Here is an 8,567-nt window from a genome sequence, read left to right on the forward strand (position 1 = left end):
ATGCAAATTTAAAGGCAGGGTTTGAACACAAAGCTCTGGCTGGGAGCTCTCGAATTTAGTTAAAAAATGTTAGACAAGGCTTCCGGTTTGGACCTAAAATGGAGTAGTCGCAAGTCCAACGCACTCCGTATTTTATATTGATATACATAGATTAGCCACAACATTTTATTATTTCGGCTGCACAACGAGGCAATTTTTCATACTGGAAAACTATTTGTAAGCAAAATGGCGACTAAAAGCCAGAAAAAAGCACCCAAAGCCGCAATTCAAAGTTTAGCTAGCCCTGCACTCAGACAAACGCTCATGGCCGATGCTAATGCTAGCGCTACCGCGGCTGCCACCCGACCATCAACCCCACCAGCAGAGCAACCAACGGAGAGCGCTCTTCTAGAGCTGATAAAAGCAGAGATGGGCATTTCTCGTCAACAACTGGGGGATATAATCAAGAAGGAGATGGCTAGTCTCCACGCTGAAATTAAAGAAGACATAGCAGCCCTTCGGCAGGACACCAAAGCTGATATCGCCTCTCTCTTCCGAGCCGAGATGTCATCTCTGCGCTCAGCCCAGACCGAGACGGCCACCACTATACGGGATATCGAGGGCGCGCTCAACCGGCATGATTCTAGCATTGCAGGGCTGGATAAAACCATATTGGATCTCAAACAAGAGGTGGGGAAACTGAAAGACCGGAATGATGACTTGGAGAACAGAAGCCACCGTCAAAATCTGAGGATCATTGGAATTCCCGAGGGTGTTGAAAATGGAAAGCCCACTGCACTCATGGCTTCGTTTTTTGCCTGCGTTCTGGGCGACGAGATAACTGATCCTTTGGTGCTGGACCGCGCTCACAGATCCCCGGCTCCTAAACCCAAACCCGGCGACCGTCCCAGACCCATGATAGTTCGGCTGCACTACTACTCGGATAAGGAAAAGATTCTCCAAGTATCCAGGAACAAGGGTGAGCTCAAATTCAGAGGGGCAAGGGTGCATATATTCCCAGACATGAGCGCCGAGCTTAGCCGCCGCAGAGCGGCGTTTACCCCAGTCCAGTCTCTACCATCCAGCGGAGCTACGTCTTGTCCACGACGGAGTTTCACATTCCTTTAAGGCACCCGCGGATGTGGAAACCTTCCTTGCCAAACGCACTCGTCCCTCTTTGGAGACGTAAACAAACGAAGATAGACGCTGCGGTTCCCTGCGCTGTGTGCTGATCCCTCATACTGGACTATAACCTACCTAATGTTCATACTTTTAGTTTTTCCCTCCCGGTTTATTTATTTTCTTATGGAGATGGAAGGAAGAAAGGAGACTTTATTATGGACCGTGAATGGAGAGACTATTATTTGTTATCACCAGTAGAGGACAGTCGGCATCTACCTACCAGTTTGGTTGGCGCACATCTTCACCAAAGTAAGGTATCAGCATGTTATTGTTTTCCTTACTCAATTTGAACATGTTGCCGATAAAGAACTATACCCACGTTTCAGAAGGGCCAGAAAAATGTACCGGTTTATTCGCTTACTTATCTTGCTAACTTATCTCCCCACTTTTATTTGCTATAGCTATTGAGCCCCTTGCAATGGCAATACGCTCCTCTCCTGAGATTCGTGGTATTGTAAGAGGGGGTAAGGAACATAAAACGTCATTATATGCTGATGATCTTTTATTATATATAACTGATCCACAGAACACCTTGCCCTATATTATGAAGTTATTTGACGACAGAGCAGCAACGTCAATTTCTCGTCAGATCTTTATATTTACCCTAAGCTCCGTCGCAAACAAGAGGAATTTGGATGCGAGTCCGCAGCCAAGACTGGTGGGAGAGAGTGGTCTTACGGGAATTTAGTGACCAGGAATCCTCGAAGGTCCAATTGGTCCAATTGCGAACTACTGCAGCTGCCATCTCTCTAAGTTAAGAAGTATTTTAACATTCAGCCTATTTGTGCATGGCAGCAAAAAAATATCTCCCCATCAAGGCCAACAGCAGAGTAGCCTATGAAAAGAATAGACTAATATGAATGCTTCAAATGTTAAAACACGATTGATTAGGCCTAGGCCGACATATGCTATATCAGTCCTAATCCTGAACGCACCGTGCGCACATTCTTCACAGCATTTTCCCCCAGACAGACAGACAGACACTTCATTGACCCCAAACTAACTTTCATAATCCAGCAGGTTACACAATACAAATAACTCTTACACACAGACAGCCTATACAGTAATACAGCGACCACCTCAGCAAAATGCTCAAATGTAAATAGAAGATATAAGCTACATTTAACATACATGATACTGATACTGTAGCCTACATAAAAATACAGATGCCTCATGAAATATGAAACAATGTATAAATATGCAAAACTAGGATATAACTAGGCTATAATGAGAATACTTGGTTACAGCTGTGCAATGACTATCCTCCTAAATTAAATTAGTTATATGGAAAGATTTGTATCTATGGAATGATCCTGTCACTTTACTGCCACACATTGTGTGTGTCAGTAAAGTGATGAGGTAGGAGAATCCGTGTATGGTTCGTTCTTTGATTATTCCGATTTAAAACAAAATCAGAAAAAACAATTAACAGGATTGTTTTTTGGTTTTTCTGATTTGGTTTTGAAACTGAAAAAGGGCAAAAGGAATAAACAAATAAACGGCATTTGATTTTGTGTTTGTGTGTTTTGTGTGTTGGTTTTTAAAACCCGAAACAGAAAAACAAATAGGGCCTACAAAAATAGATACATTTATAGTTATAGGCTACACCAGAAGGCAGCAGCGAAGAAAAAATAGCCAACCACCTAAACCAGCAATAGACTGTCTAATTATATTTAGCCTTATGGCCGCACTTGAACCTTACGGTGATTTTATTCGTGAACTATTTGACACTGGAAAGACACGATGCGATCAGTACCGCTCTAAAGCAATCTGGTGCCCCGAAGTGCTCCATTATGAAGGTGAGGAGGTTCTGTGTGGAGCACAACCTTCGAAGAAGAAATCTAGTTTCCGATTTAGTTTCAGATCGTCCACTCGCAGACGCTGTTTCCCAATGTCAAGGAAGCATGCTCAACGGCCGCCCTTTTAAGGACGCTACGTCATAGAACGCCGACAAGCACTGTTCCAATGTTGAGGACACTCGAAAGTCGCGCCATTTTTGCGTCCTTTGTTTTTGAGAATTCCGAGATTTTTCAAGGATGCATCGCTGCATCCTAGACGAGCCAAAACTACCCACAATCCTCTGCGTTCACTGGGATGGTTCTTGAAAATGGCAGAGCAGTACACGTTCAAATGAAGTGAAGTTATTAGTTTTCAGAAATATTTTGTGCCGTATTGCTTTTTATAGATTCATCATGTTAATGCAAATAATCAAGCCTAAAGACCTGTGCCACTTTTCAAACGTTTTTGCAACTTAATGATACGTTGCTATATTTTGCATGGACGTAATGGTGTTAAACACTACTGTCACCAATGTCAATTTACTCGCTCACAAGATTACATTATTTATGTATACCTATTTATGTTTGTGTTGAATCGTTTTTTTTAGGGTCAGCCCAGCAAACGGAGGCTTTTGTGCACCTTAGGGAGGCGCGCAAACATTTTTTTACCGGTGGAAGGGATAGTGCCACTATCCAATTTTGTAAAATGAATGCACAACCGATCATTTGCAATGTTTGTAATGTTTGTAATTTTGAATGAACGTATATAATTGTATTTTATATGATATAATTATGTGTTCAAAGCACTGGTAGATTGTAGGCATATATGAATGAATGAATCAGATCAGTTAAATAATATATCCAAATAAATACATGTTTATCATCTCTTTCTTTGTCCCCCTGCATAATAGTAATCAACCGTACTATAAATGTGTTGCATGAATTAAGTTAAGAACATGAATTAAGTTAAGAACATTTCACTTAGTTTTATAAAAATTTAATGGATTTTCCTTTTAATAAAGACGATTCGATCAACCGCAACAAAGCTTTTGTGACTTCCCCAAAGAGGCTCCATGCGAAGGAGACATGACCACATTCATAAAAGACAAATGTCAAATAAATATCGATCAGCTTGATTGCTGCCATGTTTTATTCATAAGCGCACATGTGTTTACAAGCGGACACGCAGTATTAAAAAGCGGAAGCGCTTCCACACTACCAAGTCGTTCCAAAGTCTGAACGTTACAAACGCTAGGAAGTATGGCAAGCCATCCCCGCCAGAAAACGGCATCATTTAGACGCGTATCACCTTCATTACGCCGTAAAAAACGCCGTAAAATCTAGAAAAACGCTGTATTTTACGCCGTCATGCGCAAAAAAGCGCCGCTTTTTACGCCGCAATTGAGCCTTTCAAGAGCGCGCGTAAAAAGCGCCGTTTTGAACATCAAACCGCGCGTAAAATACGGCGCTTTTGTGCACATCACAACGCCGTAAAATACGGCGTTTCTCTAGTATGCTAATAATCTCTGCCCTTCTTTTCTCTCAGCCAAGGCATTTGAAGTGTTTGCGCCCAATCGCTGAACAAGACAAGCAGACCAAATCAGTTCAACACAGATCTCCTCTCATTTGGCGTTAAGGCCGATTTATGCTCAGTTACGTAAGCGTAAGCGCAAGCGCAAGAGGCCCTTGCGCGCCCTTGCGCGACTTCTCACGTCTTGCGTGCGTCGGGCGATTTTTCTAGACTTGCGTCATTTTTTACGTAAGCTTTTACGCGAGCCGCGCAGCCTGCAAGGCTGTGATTGGTCTGCTTACTACTTCCTGTCTGGAGTATCACATTTCTCTGCCATAGTTCACTGAATGTGTAGAACATGACTGGGAGGCGGTTTATAAACAGCCGACGACGACGCCCACACACAAATACACCATATAGGCTTCACTTAGGTAGTCTTCGACCAATACCAGGAAAATCTCCTTTTCATGGTTCAATTTGAGAAACGCTGCCGTAGGAGGAAGGAGGGTGGGTGGTTTGATAGAATGGAACCCGGCCGGCAGGCTCATATACAAAAGCATTAACGTGAAGTGAAGTTAACTTTGCTGCCAACACATTATGTCGTTTTAAAATGTAGAGAGATATGCACATTTATACAACCCCAATGATCAACAACTTCATCACCCCTGTTCCTCTGTCTGTTGCCATCATTCACTGTGTATGGGGAGAACACGATCTGGCACATAAACAAACCAACGACTCCCACAGACAAAGACGTCATTCTCGAGGTCGTCTTCAACGAAAAACTTTACTCCACATATTACTCCACCTACTGTTCTGGCGGTAAATTGCTTGGCAACACGCGCAACACGCGCAACCTAAAGGGAGCATGAATTGCTTTGAGTAAATTTTGCGCAACAACGTAACACCAACGCTGAAGCATGCAGCCGCCTTTAGTTGTAGCGTCATATTCATAGATAGGCTATATATATTAGTAAATGCAGATTCAACGTTGTGATAACCGTGGTCCAATCGATAGAGACGCTTGCTATGTAGGGAAGAGGTTGTCGGATCCAATCTATATATTGTCAGATTTGTGCTTTTGTCAGATGGTCACGCTTTTATGATCGCAATGCTTTTTAGTCCGCAAGCCAGACCTCCTGTGTTATAAGTTCCAATTTCAGTGCCTTTTTAGTCAGCCAGCCAGATCATCTAGGTGTCTTGTTACACGCTTTATAAGTTAATTATATTCAAATTATTACAGCCATGGAGCCTTTATTTTCGCGGAGTTATCGTAACATCCTCTCTTGTTCAATCGATATAAATACACAGTGGAAAGGAGTGAGAGGGAGCCATAGAGAGACACTGGGGAGCCATGCTCTAACAACGTTCAGAGGCTTGTAACAGTCTACTGAGTCTGACACGGTGCTTAAATGGGCTCTGGAGACGCAGGAATGTTGTTGGATTCAACTATTTGTGCATGGAAGCAAAAAAAAAATCTCCCCATCAAGGCCAACAGCAGAGTAGCCAAAAAGAATAAACTGATATGAATGCTTCAAATATTAAAACCCGATTGATTAGGCCTATGCCGACATAATATCAGTCCTAATCCTGAACGCACCGTGCGTACATTTAGACAGACAGACAGACAGACAGACAGACAGACAGACAGACAGACAGACAGACAGACAGACAGACAGACAGACAGACAGACAGACAGACAGACAGACAGACAGACAGACAGACAGACAGACAGACAGACAGACAGACAGACAGACAGACAGACAGACAGACAGACAGACAGACAGACAGACAGACAGACAGACAGACAGACAGACAGACAGACAGACAGACAGACAGACAGACAGACAGACAGACAGACAGACAGACAGACAGACAGACAGACAGACAGACAGACAGACAGACAGACAGACAGACAGACAGACAGACAGACAGACAGACAGACAGACAGACAGACAGACAGACAGACAGACAGACAGACAGACAGACAGACAGACAGACAGACAGACAGACAGACAGACAGACAGACAGACAGACAGACAGACAGACAGACAGACAGACAGACAGACAGACAGACAGACAGACAGACAGACAGACAGACAGACAGACAGACAGACAGACAGACAGACAGACAGACAGACAGACAGACAGACAGACAGACAGACAGACAGACAGACAGACAGACAGACAGACAGACAGACAGACAGACAGACAGACAGACAGACAGACAGACAGACAGACAGACAGACAGACAGACAGACAGACAGACAGACAGACAGACAGACAGACAGACAGACAGACAGACAGACAGACAGACAGACAGACAGACAGACAGACAGACAGACAGACAGACAGACAGACAGACAGACAGACAGACAGACAGACAGACAGACAGACAGACAGACAGACAGACAGACAGACAGACAGACAGACAGACAGACAGACAGACAGACAGACAGACAGACAGACAGACAGACAGACAGACAGACAGACAGACAGACAGACAGACAGACAGACAGACAGACAGACAGACAGACAGACAGACAGACAGACAGACAGACAGACAGACAGACAGACAGACAGACAGACAGACAGACAGACAGACAGACAGACAGACAGACAGACAGACAGACAGACAGACAGACAGACAGACAGACAGACAGACAGACAGACAGACAGACAGACAGACAGACAGACAGACAGACAGACAGACAGACAGACAGACAGACAGACAGACAGACAGACAGACAGACAGACAGACAGACAGACAGACAGACAGACAGACAGACAGACAGACAGACAGACAGACAGACAGACAGACAGACAGACAGACAGACAGACAGACAGACAGACAGACAGACAGACAGACAGACAGACAGACAGACAGACAGACAGACAGACAGACAGACAGACAGACAGACAGACAGACAGACAGACAGACAGACAGACAGACAGACAGACAGACAGACAGACAGACAGACAGACAGACAGACAGACAGACAGACAGACAGACAGACAGACAGACAGACAGACAGACAGACAGACAGACAGACAGACAGACAGACAGACAGACAGACAGACAGACAGACAGACAGACAGACAGACAGACAGACAGACAGACAGACAGACAGACAGACAGACAGACAGACAGACAGACAGACAGACAGACAGACAGACAGACAGACAGACAGACAGACAGACAGACAGACAGACAGACACTTTATTTGCCCCAAACTAACTTTCATAATCCAGCAGGTTACACAATACAAATAACTCTTACACAAATACAGACAGCCTATACAGTAGGCTAATACAGCGCCCACCTCAGCAAAAGGTAAAATGTAAAAAGAAGATATAAGCTACATTTAAAATACAGATGCTGTAGCCTACATAAAAATACAGATGGCACATGAAATATGAAAATAGGATGCACTGTATAAATATGCAAAACTAGGATATAACTAGGCTATAATGAGAATACTTGGTTAACTTACAATGACTAACTTACAATGACTATCCTCCTAAATTAAATTAGTTAGATGGAAAGATTTTTGTCTATGGAATGATCCTGTCACTTTACTGCCACACATTGTGTGTGTCAGTAAAGTGATGAGGTAGGAGAATCCGTGTATGGTTCGGTCTTTGAATATTCGGATTTATAACAAAATCAGAAAAAACTAATAACAGGATTGTTTTTTGGTTTTTCAGATTTGGTTTTGAAACTGAAAAAGGGCAAAAGGAATAAACAAATAAACGGCATTTGATTTTGTGTGTTGGTTTTTAAAACCCGAAACAGAAAAACAAATAGGGCCTACAAAAATAGATACATTTATATAGGCTACACCAGAAGGCAGAACGCAGCGAAGAAAAAAGAGCCAACCACCTAAACCAGCAATAGACTGTCTAATTATATTTAGCCTTAGTTATGGCCGCACTTGAACCTTATGGTGATTTTATTCCTGAACTATTTGACACTGGAAAGACACGATGCGATCAGTACCGCTCTAAAGCATTCTGGTGCCCCGAAGTACTCCGTTATGATGGTGAGGAGGTTCTGTGTGGAGCACAACCTTCGAAGAAGAAATCTAGTTTCGCCGGCTCCCATGGGAAACAATAAA

General features: G+C 43.4%; 1 long non-coding RNA gene across 1 annotated transcript; it reads left to right on the forward strand.

Annotated features, from left to right (window-relative positions):
* Nucleotides 1-7,925: 7,925 nt before the first annotated feature.
* LOC132475177 (uncharacterized) lies at nucleotides 7,926-8,218 on the forward strand. Its single transcript, XR_009529827.1, has 2 exons — nucleotides 7,926-8,082; nucleotides 8,137-8,218. It is a non-coding gene; the product is annotated as an uncharacterized LOC132475177 (long non-coding RNA).
* Nucleotides 8,219-8,567: the final 349 nt, after the last annotated feature.

The sequence above is a fragment of the Gadus macrocephalus genome, chromosome 16 (assembly GCF_031168955.1).
Source record: "Gadus macrocephalus chromosome 16, ASM3116895v1".
Taxonomy (NCBI): Eukaryota; Metazoa; Chordata; class Actinopteri; order Gadiformes; family Gadidae; genus Gadus; species Gadus macrocephalus.